The sequence below is a fragment of the Lepidochelys olivacea genome, assembly GCF_965140295.1.
Source record: "Lepidochelys olivacea isolate rLepOli2 genome assembly, chromosome: 1".
Classification (NCBI taxonomy): domain Eukaryota; kingdom Metazoa; phylum Chordata; order Testudines; family Cheloniidae; genus Lepidochelys; species Lepidochelys olivacea.
In genome coordinates, this window is record NC_140411.1 from 325,116,042 (window position 1) to 325,128,659 (window position 12,618).

Sequence of the window (12,618 nt, forward strand, 5' to 3'; positions counted from 1 at the left end):
CCATTTTACCTGGTAAGTGTAAGTATTTCCTGTGAAATACGCTGATGGCCAAAAAGACAGTTTTAAGATACTGGAAAAAACATGTATATAGCTTTGGTTCGCTGTGCTCCCGGATTTAGCTAATAGCCGAAGAACGCCCTTTGTAGCCTGGTACCCATGACACTATTTGGAAATGCCTGCTGAAATTACAGTACAAGTAATTAAGCTGTTGCAGGCACTTAGACTTCCCCCCGCATCCTACAACCTAATATGGGCTGTGGGATAGGTGCTGGGACCATCCTCCTGACTTACTCCAAGGCCTCTCATCCATACTCATTCTCCTTGGTCTCTGCTACTTTTTGACACTGGAATTGCAGTTTTGCCAGGAGACCTCCTTCTCCCAGAGAAACCAGGTCTCTGTGTGTTCCTGATTCTCCTCTTGATGACCACTCCTTCCATATCTCTTGCTTTCTCCCTCTGACATCCATCAGGGTTTTGTTCTCAATTGTCTTTTCTCCTGGCACCCTCATTTTCTTGGCAACCTAATCCAATCCCAGAGTTTCATCTACCACCATCACTCTGAAACTTTGCAAATTAACTCTCCACCCCAGCTTTTCCCTTGCTGTCTAGTCCTGGCTGTATCGCCATCTGCTCCTTTGAGTCTCCTGGATTCTTTGCTGCTTCCTCAAACATTGCCTTGCACCCTTCTGCCCCTTTCTCTTTTGCCATCTTCAGTGGGACACAAGCACATGCCTAAAGACTTTGTTAAATAGGGGTGGGCTGCAACATGTGGTTAAGTGCTTGACTGAATTGAGGCCCTGCCGTGGACCAACAGCCTACTGCAGCAGTGTAAGATCAGCCTCTACTGAATATCATCCTCATCGCTGGATGAGGCTTTCATGCTGGAAGCTTCTACCAAGAGCTCCTGAAAAGGATAGCTACATTTGAGGGTATTCGGATGGAGTTGGTGGAGGAGAATCCTCATAAGGTAATCCTTCCTGTAAATGAGAATCCATAAATATAAATAAATATGTCCCATCAAGTCACCGGGGCAACGCCCTTTCTTCTATTTCACCCAGGGTTAAGTTCATGGAGTACAAAACAGGTTCTAGACCAGAAGCTTGAGCAGTTTGATTCACACTCTGCAGCAGGCTCACTGTTATGGTGAATAAAAGGAACTGTCAAGGTCAAGCTGAGTCTACATTCCAAGAAAAGGAAGCCAATAAAGCTAGATCTCTTTGGGAGAAAGATTTATTCACTTGCAGGGTTACAGCTTCACATTGCCAACCCCGGCTTGGCCCAGTATGACTATTCAAATTGGGCAGCAATGTCTCAGTTCAAGGATGAATTGCCTGAAAGCGATAAGGAACAGTTCCAGCCCCTCTTGGTAAAGTCATCTGGTTTCTCATTCAGCTCTGCAGGCTTCCTTGTATGCAGCCAATTCTGCAGCGCGAGCCATGGCAACAGCAGTAACTGTGTGCCATTCCTCATGGTTGCAGTCGTCAGGGGTCCTGCAAAAGTACTGCAGATGACTGAAGACCTTCCTTTGGCAGTCTATGCTTTATTTTCCTCCCAGACTGAAGAAGTTTTACACACATTAAAAGACTTGAGAGCAGTCTCAGATTCCTAGGCTTATACACACTGGACTCAAAGAGGACAAAATATCAGCCTTGATTCCAGATGAGACAGCAGTTCTACCCCTACAGACTGCCTGACTGTTCTAGGTGCAAAGAGCTCAAAGAAGGAGGCCTCCCTGTTCTATCTCCTCAATTACTTCATTGAGGCAACCACAAACCTGTAAGCAGCCTGTTTGTCCCTTCTGTCAAGGATAGAATGCCTAGCAACTCTGATCTCGCCGGCTCTCTCCGTCAATTTGGAAACAGGTTGTTCCATTTCCTAAAAGCATGACTTGCCATCAGCTGAGTGCTTTGCACAGTGGGATCAGGATATACCTTACTGTTTATTTCTATCCCCGTGTCTCAGCCCCTGTTCAAGGACCCATCTTACGAAACTGTGCAAAGTCAAGAAGTGAAGATTCTACATTCTTTCGGAGCTAAAGAGGAAGCGCCTCCTCAACAGAGAGGCAACATTTTAACTCCCAATGTTTCCTAATGCCCAAAGCCAGAAGGGTTCAAACCCACTGCAGACTTTCAGAATTTAAACAGATAAATGTTAATATTCCACATGGTTTCCCTTGCTTCTATTATTTCCTCTCTAGATCTGGGAGATTGTGCTCAATTTACAGGATGTCTACTTCCATGTGACAATCCATCCTGGCCACAGGAAGTTCGTAATGCTCATGGGAGGAGGAGATTACTCTACCAGTCCATCATTCTACCCTTCAAACATCATAAGCACAACAGTTTTTCCCTAGTGCACGGTGGCAGCCTATCTCCACCAGAGGGACATCCTTACCTGGTTTATTGGTTGGTACAAGATCACTCCAGTCATCAGATAGAGGCCATAATCCATCTGAATCTCCTGTTCAGCATTTTGGGTCTGAAAATAAACAGAGAAAAGTCACTCTTGTAACCTTTTTAAAGAATAGAATTAACTGGTGCGGCTCTGGATTTGACCTTGGCCATATAGAACCGCTCTGTGTTGTTTAAGATCAGCCACAAACCACAGTGAGGAATTGCCTCAGGCTCCTACGTCACATGTCTGCTTGTATATGTATGACCCCTCATGTCAATCTGCACCTCTGCAGCCATGTATACATGGCTCAAATCAGTCTACTGCCCTCGGGTTCACCATCATTTTGGTATATATTAACAGGAGTGTTGTAAGCAAGAAATAATGCTGAATCCTTCCATTCTATTCAACATTGATAACTGTGTCCAGTTCTGGGCACCACCCTTCAGGAAAGATGTGGACAAATTGGAGGAAGTCCAGAGAAGAGCAACAAAAATTATTAAAGGTCTAGAAAACATGACCTATGAGGAAAGATTATTTAGTCTGGAGAAGATAAAACTGGGGGGGGCAGAGTTATGATAATAGGCTTCAAGTGTGTAAAAGGTTGTTACGAAGAGGATAAATTGTTCTCCTTAAGAAGAAATACTGAGTTTAAATTTCAGGAGGGAGATTTAGGAGACATTAGGAAAAACTTCCTAACTGTAAGAGTAGTTAAACACTGGAAAAAATTACCTGGGGAGGTTGTGGAATCTCCGATATTGGAGGTTTTTAAGAACAGATTAGATAAATACATATTAAGGGTGAGGTAGATAATACTTAGTCCTGTGAGTGCAGGGGCCTGGACTAGATGATCTACTGAGGCCTCTTCCAGTCCTACATTTCTATAATTCTATCTAGACATGTTATTATGCATACCAGACAGGGTGTTATCATCTCTGAATTGATGGATTAGTCAGGACAATGTGTGCGGGGGGAGTCCCCTTCTCTCCATCTCTCCCCTCTTTGGCAATATATGCTTCAATTATGGGTGGGAAGCCCATTTGGGTGATCTTCAGGCTCAAGGCTTGTAGGTCACCCATGAGGCCAGGTTACATATAAATGTTCTTGAGCAGCATGCAGTATTCCAGGTGTGTCAACAGTTCAGAATATCTTGGCAGACCACTCCCACCTGAGCAGATCCTTCACCCTGGACCACAAATCGTCTCTTAACACAACAGTTCTAGGATCAGTGTTTTGGATAGTAGAATTTCTGATAGAAGATTCATTAGCAACTCATTAGAACAGGTAATGTCTCCAGTTCTGTTTAAGAGTAGGTCACAGTCCTGGGTCGATCGCTGACACTTTTCTCTTCCCATGAGGCAAGGCCATGCTGAAGGTGTACCCACCAGTGCCACTCATTCCCATAGCTATTGTCAAGCTGAAGCAAGAACGAGGCAGAATGTTTCTCATATCTCCAGCCTGGCCAAGGCAGCCTTGGTATTCGAATCAGCACAGGCTATCCACCAGAGAACCCTTGCTTCTGTCACTAAGCAAAGACTTGATTGCCTAACATCACGGGGGAGGGGGGGTATTACACCCTAATCCTTGGGTGCTACACCTCACAGTGCGGTTCATTAGTGGTTAAATACAGAACAGGTGGGCTGTTCAGTGGTAGGTCAGAATATCCTTCTTAATAGCAGGAAGCCTTCCATGACCTCTAATTACCTTAGTAAATGGAAGTGTTTCTGCTTCTGGATGGCTAGCCACAATGTGGCTAATTCACAATTCAAAAGATTTTGGACTCTCTTTTATATCTCAGAGAATCAGGATTATGAGTCAGCTCCATTAAGGTGCATCTGGCTACAATTTCAGCCTTTCAACTCTGTATTTAGGGAAGGACTGTTTTCTCCAAACCTACAACAACCAGATTTCTAAAAGGTCAGGTTGTTTCCACCCATCAGGGATCCAACTCCACCTCAGGATTTCAATTTAGTGCTGTCAGCACTGATGGGTCCTCTTAGCCTCCTGCTTGTTATTATACGGCTCAGTAAAAGTGGCCTTCTTAGTGGCCATCATCTCTGCTAGAAGAGTGGGGGAATTGCATGTCCTGGTAATGGATCCCCCATACACTATAGTCAGGACAATGTGAAGCTTAGGCCCCACCCCAAGTTTTTTTTCAGTTTGGTGTCTGATTTCCACCTAAATCAGTATAAGGAGTTGCCTGTCTTTTTTCCAAAGTCACAGGCTCATGAGGATGAACAAAAGCTGCACACTTTAGATGTATGCCAAGCTGTAGCTTTTTAGACCAAAGCTTTTTTTTGGTCTCTTCTCAGCTCTTCATAGCTTATGTGGAACGAATGAGATGAGAGGACATCCTATTACAACACAACCACTCTCGAAATGGATTACCAGTTGCACTGTCAAGTGCTATGCTGCCAAAAGTATCATGCCTCCCATGATGCTGTCAGTACATTCAATCCGAGCACTCTCAGCTTCTGTGGCGTTTGTGAGCAAGGTCCCTGTTGTGGATATCTGCAGCGCAGCAATGTGATGCTTGGTCCACACGTTTATCAGATACTATGCCATTATAGCTGCATCCAGGGAAGAGGCAAAAGACAGAAAAGGGTCCTATAGTCCCTCTTCCGATGAGGCCCCCTAGCCCCACCTCCATTTATAAGGGCTTGGGAATCACCTACATCGTAACAGACATACGCAAGCACTCAAAGAATTAGAAGTCACTCACCTTCTCATCACTGCTGTTCTTCGAGATGTGTTACCCGTGTCCTTTACAGGACCCACCCTCCTTCCCCAACGCATTGGAGTCTATCGTCAGGATCCTGGTGTGAAGGAACCGCAAGGTTGTGCACTTATATGCCCTTGAGGAAGCCAGGGTTCATGTGGGGCTCTATCAGCATTGGAGCACACGACACCCGCCCCTACAACATCATGGGCATGTGCAGCACATCTTGAAGAACACCAGTTCGGAGAAGGTGAGTAACTATTTCAACCCTTTCAAAACACCCCATTTCTTGATTCGCTGTATTAATTCTATTAAAACCCAGATGGGAAATGTTCTCGTCTGAAATCCAAAAGAACGATAAAATCAATACTGCTAATTGTGGCAGATGACTGCTGTGTGTAAAGAAGTGACTTATACCAAAAGACTTCAAAAGGTCCACTTCTGCAGGTCTTCTGGATAAAACCCTCCCCAAGAGTTCAGTGGGGTTTTTTGCCCCAGAAGGTATATCTGACCATACTGCAGTTATCCTTCTTAAAAGGAGTACTTGAAAGCTGTTGAATATTAACTTCAGCAGTGCTCCCGTTTTAATATTGCATTGGATACGTGCGCTGGTCTGTACAATGGTTGAAGAGAGAGTTCCTAAACTGAAGACCTTACAGGCGCGAGTACAATACAGAACATACACAGGTGGCCTGTGGTCTTTAGAGAGAGAATGCTTCCTGGAATAAGTGGATCTCCAGGAACTTTGGAAGCAGCAGAGGAAGCCCACTTATTACAACTACACTGATCTCAGCATTGAGGAACCACATATGAAGATGCGTGTCCTGTGCCAGCTCCCAATCCTGCCTGAGGCTGTGCCCCTTTCAGCATAATCCAGCATAAGGCTTAGAACCTCCCCCCACAATACCTCCTTGCTGGGGTCCCACCAGCTCCAGCTTCCTCACACCTGAACCTCCTTCGTGGGCTGGGGGAGAACGAGGAAGAGTTGCTGGTGGAGACGAGGGGTAGTCTGTCCTCTGTCGCTGGTGTTCTGCTCGGTGCTCAGAGCCTGTGGAGGGGACTGGCAGGGTAGGAGCTGAGGCTCCATAGAACAGCATCCTGTCTACCCAGTGCGGGAGCAGAGCAAATCCTAGTTATGTGGCTGCAGCTGCAGCTCCTCCTCAAAGCCCAGCTGACCAGCTCAACAGGAGGAAGTGCTGTGCTGCAGTAACCAACAGGGAGACTGCCCCCTCCTCCTCTCTGCTGCATCCCCTGCTACCAAAGGGGAGTAAAAGTTGGGGTGGGTGCAGTATGGTCCTCTGCAAGATGAACGCCGGGTAGGCAATGTCCTTTCTGGTTTAACTTAAATCAATTTTTAAATCATAGAATCATAGAAGATTAGGGTTGGAAGAGACCTCAGAAGGTTCATCTAGTGCAACCCACTGCTCAAAGCAGGACCAACCCCAACTAAATCATCCCAGCCAGGGCTTTGTCAAGCCTGACCTTAAAAACCTCTAAGGAAGGAGATTCCACCACCTCCCTAGGTAACGCATTCCAGTGTTTCACCACCCTCTTAGTGAAACAGTGTTTCCTAATATCCAACTTACACCTCCCCCACTGCAACTTGAGACCATTACTCCTTGTTCTATCATCTGCCACCACTGAGAACAGCCTAATTCCATCCTCTTTGGAACCCCCTTTCAGGTAGTTGAAGGCTGCTATCAAATCCCCCCTCATTCTTCTCTCTGCAGACTAAATAAACCCAGTTCCCTCAGCCTCTTCTCATAAGTCATGTGCCCCAACCCCCAAATCATGTTCGTTGCCCTTTGCTGGACTCTCTCCAATTTGTCCACATCCCTTCTGTAGTGGGGGGCCCAAAACTGGACACAGTACTCTAGATGTGGCCTCACCAGTGCTGAATAGAGGGGAATAATCACTTCCCTTGATCTGCTGGCAATGCTCCTACTAAATGGATTTAGTTAACCCAGTACAAATGCCTGTTTGGACACTCCGTTTTGTGGGGGAGGGATTACAAGTGGTTTATTTCAGTTCAGTTTAAATTTGTTCCTAATCTATTGAAGCCAGATTGAATTAAGTCACGCTGAGGGTTTGTCTACACTGTGAGGACTATTGTGACAAAGCTATGGCTCCGCAGCTATGTCAGCATTACCCACTGGTGTAGATGCAGCCTACAGTGACGGAAGGGGTTTGTCTGTCAGAGTATGAACACTACTTCTTTGAGTGACAGTAGCTAGGTCATGAAAACATTCTTTTGTTGACACAGATGTGTCTAAACTGGGTATTAGATTGGCCTACCTACATCAGTCAGGCATGTGGAGTTTTATGCCATAGATACGCTAAGCTACATTTTAAATGTAGACCATGCCTGACACCCCCAAAATGAGTGTCTGCACAGGGTTTTGGCCCAGTTTAATGTTTAACTAAATGGGATTATAATCACATCTTAAGTTCAACTGGTGCAACTTTCTCATGTGGACAAGCCCAAAGATACAGTCTCTGCTCTGAAGCAAAAGATAAAAAAGGCAGGGGGGACGGGGGAATGAACAAGCTACAAGAATATCAGTAGTAAGCTCACATGGCTACCCAGGTGAAGCCTGGCTCCATTTTGCTAAGATCAGATCAAATGTTTTTGCTTAAACTTACCTCTCTTACCATGTGCAGCAGCTTCCTGTTATTGTGGTAGAAATCGTAATGGCATCAGACAACAGGCAGGGGCATGTCTATGGCTCACAGGGAAAACGGAGCGAATGCAAATGCTGTCCTATGTGGGTGATTTGGGGTTAACTACAGCTCTGCAAAGCTTTGATGTTTATGGGTATGAGCCTGCAAAGCCTTACTCATATGGGCAATTGCACTCATGTCAATGAGAATGAGCCTGGGCGCAGCACCACTCACATCAGTACACGTTTGCAGCAGCTGGAGTCTCTCTGAGCAAAGATGTGTCCATTGATTGACCTGTAATTCGTCTTTGAAAGCTGCTGGGGTGGAGTGGAATGGGAGGCAGCACAGAAGAGGATTATTTGACGGTCCATGTTCTGTCCTTTTTCACTTTCCACACAACTGATGTATGCCTATCGCGACAGGTCATTCAGAAAGGCTAGTGTCCATCACTTTGACAAGAAACCTAATCAAGCGTAACCTGTCCAGATTAGCCTCCCTTTGCTCACTCATGGTGGTGAGCTCGGTCACACATAAAGGGGATTTGCTAAACAAGTGCCCTTTGCCACTCTCTCTTCTCTGAGCCCTGTTGCTTTGGGGTATGTGTTCAGCACGGCACATGTGAAAAGACTGCAGCTTTGTCACAGCTATGAAAGGCGTCCATGATGTCTGACCTTTTGTGCGTGGGTAGAGGGACAAGACCAGACTCACTCAGTGTCTTGAGGGCTGCTCATTTAAAGCCTTGCTTTCCCGGGAGGGTTAGTGAGCAGGAGCTCACGGTGTTAGGGCTAGGGTGAATTGTCAAGATGGTGTGTGCACACATGTGTCTGTCTCTGTGCATCCCATGGCCTCACTGGCTCAGCATTTTGGGGAAGTCATAAGGAGGGCTCCTTGACTGCGGCAGCGGCCAGCGTGGCTGACCCCAGGGCTGCCCAAGCAGCGGCTCTGGGGCCAGCTGCTCAGGTGGCCTCAGGGGCAGCCGGCCCTGGGGACTGCCTGAGCAGCGGCCGGTGCAGGTGACTCTAGGGAAGCGCCTGAGCAGCAGTCCTGGGGGGGCGGCTGGAGCAGCCACTGCTCGGCAGCCCCTGGCAGCAGTCCCAGGGCAGTGTCGCCAGCTGCCTCCCCCTCCCCCACGAGCTGTGCTCCCCACCACTTTCCCCCTCCCGCGCGGCGGTCCCAGGGGCAGCCAGAGCAGCCACTGCTTGTGCCACTGGCTCCACTCCCCCAAGCAGTGGCCTGCACCCCCCCAGCCAAGATTTAGTCAGGGGTATTTATAATATAAGTCCTGGACAGGTCATAGGCCATGAATTTTTGTTTATTGCCCACGACCTGTCCGTGACTTTTACTAAAAGTAGCCGTGACTAAACCATAGTCATAAGGCTTATGTAAGTTGGCTTCAGAGGGCGCTGCAGGGCCCTGCTCCCTTTGTAGACGCTGAGTCAGGGAAGCAGCGCTGAGGCAGCGGCCGTCGCAGTTTTGCTCCCTGCCCAGCCTCCTGCACGGCAGCATGGCTGAACCAGCAGCCACTGGGCTGAGAGGGTTAGCTGGTCGCTGTACTGTTCATTACCCATCAGCAGATGGCTCTGAACAGTTATTTTGATTAAAATATGTACTCTGGGACACTGGGCAGTTTTGGCTACACATTTGTGACTTCTGCACCCTCCCTGGTCCCATAGTCAGACAAAGTATTTGAGTATAAATTGCCCCCCTAAACCATTAGACTTTGTCATAAGCTAAGCAGAGCTACGCCTGGTCTGTACTTGGATGGGAGACCTGGAAGGCAGCAGTATTAGTGCGGCAGTAGGTGGCACTCTTCCCTTGCAATCAGTGGTAAAGCAATGCCACAGAATGATGTAAAGGAGGCATGGTGCTGGAGTTCCTTAATTCCGAGGACACCTGATGCATTGACCATTTGTAGCCTTAAAGAACCTATGATACTTTTCACAAGGGTAGGTGGGTAAGCCACATTACCCATGCCATATTCCATCCTGGATATTTACAGTCTGCCTACCTCAGTGCCACCTGTAATTGTAAGTGAAGTTATCATTAATAAGTGATTAATTTCTGCTCCTAAAAAACACTTGCAAGGAATCATATAATGGTTGCTGCATTTTGCTCAGGGAGGGCTGTGTTTCATGGCTGACCTGTGCTCCTGAGTTCCATTATACGTTTTATTTAAAGCCTCCAAGAAGGAAAGTGGACCCGTCAATTTTTAAGTGAGTGCTACCACCATCATTAGAAAAACACCCCATTTTTGAGATATCTATATAATAATATGAGCTGAGTGAAACCTTGTTATGCCTTGGAAAGCCCTGTTGAGATTGGTAGGTGTGAACTCATCCTTCAATTAACGTAACTGTAAACATATGCCCACCTAAGACAAAAGGGGTGTGTGGACCCGCCCAGGAGCTTTTGGGCTAAGTATTGTTTTGAGAAGGGGTGGGGGCGAGTCTGAGAGAGCACACAGATATTGAGATAGCAGACAAAAAGAGAGAGAGAGGCAAGGGAGGGAGGCAAGAAAAAACCAAGTAGGAGCCTGTAAGCACAATGTGACTCAGGAAAAAGCTAGAGTGAGTGCTTTTGGGTCTAATGTTGGCCAAGGGAGGCTGGTAAGCTGAGGGCTTGTCTACACTGGCAATTTACAGCGCTGCAACTTTCTCGCTCAGGGGTGTGAAAAAACACACCCCTGAGCGCAGCAAGTTTCAGCGCTGTGAAGTGTCAGTGTAGACAGTGCCCCAGCGCTGGGAGCCGCATTCCCAGCGCTGGGAGCTACGCCCCTCATGGAGGAGGTTTTTTTAGAGTGCTGGGAGACCTCTCTTCCACGACTACACAAGCCATGTTAAAACGCTGCCATGGCAGTGCTTTAGCATTGCCTGTGTAGCCTAGACCTACAAAACTGCTTATTTTGGTCTTGGTGAATTCTGCATTCAGAAACACAGGACGTTGTACATTCCTTGTAAATAAAAAAAGACTGCATCAAAGAAATACCTATCACCAATTTCTATTCCCAGCTATAACACCCCCAGGGCCCAAACTTTGGCTAGCCACTTGGGTCAAAAGGGGCAACAATAAGATTTCAGGGACTCTGAAGCCTAAAATGTCTATTGAGTCAGTGTGAAGTGATGGAACCTGCTGCAGGCATGTTTGAGAGCTCTTTTTGTTTCGAATATTCCCAGGTTCAACAGTGGGATTCATGGTTTATTACCATCCAGTTTTTAAGTTCTCAGCCATTTTTGGCTTTTTTACACACATGAGTTTATAAATGACACTTGTATGTCATCTTTGGCTTTCAGCTACCAATGTTATTTAACAGCATAGCAATCAAATAGATTAAGAAATACTTTAATATCATCTAAGCCAATATTTATAACTCATTTCTAGCTCATCTTGCTAGATGATTTGTTTTTCCAGCTATAAAAAGTTACTTAAATTCTAGTACAAATAAAACTCTTAGAAAGATTATGTAATTAACTATCTCACCTTTTATTTTGTTCATTTACAAGTCTGGCAATGACAATTCTCTGAAGATATTTATTTTTTATGTAAAGCCATTAGAACATAAAACAATCATTTAACTTTACATCACTGAAATTTCATAAAATGTACAACACTTTCATACATTATAGGCTTGTTTGGCTGCAAAAGGAAACAGCACATGTTCAACAGGCTGGTGAATAACATATTCACATTAGTTTTGCCAAAACTCATTTCTTAAGTACTACATACTGTAACATGCAATCAGGGTTTAGTGTATGCCCACCAGCTTCACATGTGTACGTGTTAGTAATAAGCACATCAATATAACTAAATTTAGTCTCTAATAACATTTTGTTTCAAGTATTCTAAATCTGACTTCATTAGAGAAATATCAAGTTAAAGATTCTGACAGAGTCTAAATGAGAAGTTGCTGTATATATAGGCCCTGATTCCCGGCTGGAGCCTGATCCAGCACAGCACGCAAACACGTGCTTAATTTCAAGCCTAATTCCACTGATTTCACTGGGACAACCCAAGTGCTTAAAACTGAGCATGTGATTATGTGTTCTGCTGGACTGAGACTGGTTTAAACTGCAGAAGGTCTGCGAAAGCATGAAACCACACTATTTGACATCAGCTAAGGATCTGTCCCACAAGGCTGAGCCTTTGTTCAGAAATCACGATGGTTACATTTTCAATCCTTTCTTAATTTTGCTGAATGTTTAAAGAAATGAGATAAGTTTGCTTGTATTTTAAGGCCTTCACAAACTTTATTTGTATTTTTAAGCATATGGACGTTTTTACTATTCTGTGCTATCCCTTGCTAGTCATATATATATGATAAAATGTCAAACTAACTTTTGAAAAGTAAAATCCAAATAAAAAGTGTACAGTTTAACAGAATCATATTTAGAGCTTTATAATTACACATGCCAAATCACTCAACTGTAACATACTGTACATCTATTACATAAAAAAGTAAGGATTTACAGAAACTCTGGATTCATCAGGCCTGATTCTGGTCTAACTTACACACTGGTGTGATTCAGGAGTAACTCCATTGAAGTCAACTGTTGAGAAACTGGTGTAAGTGAGATTAGAAATGGGCCTTTAGTTAACACAAACAGATTGTGTGGCTAAAATATTTTCCTCTACAGTACTTTGGAACACCATTAACACTTTGTTACAAAACACCACAGTGACGATTATTGGCACATAAAAAACTCTTCTATGTGAGAACATACACAAAATACACAGGAACTGCCATTTTCTCTGACTTTTAAAATCTATATAGTTGCCTTTAGGGAGTCTCCCCCCCAATAACCCAAACAACAATATTTCTTCAACAATGTTCACCTAGAAGAGTTTACTGG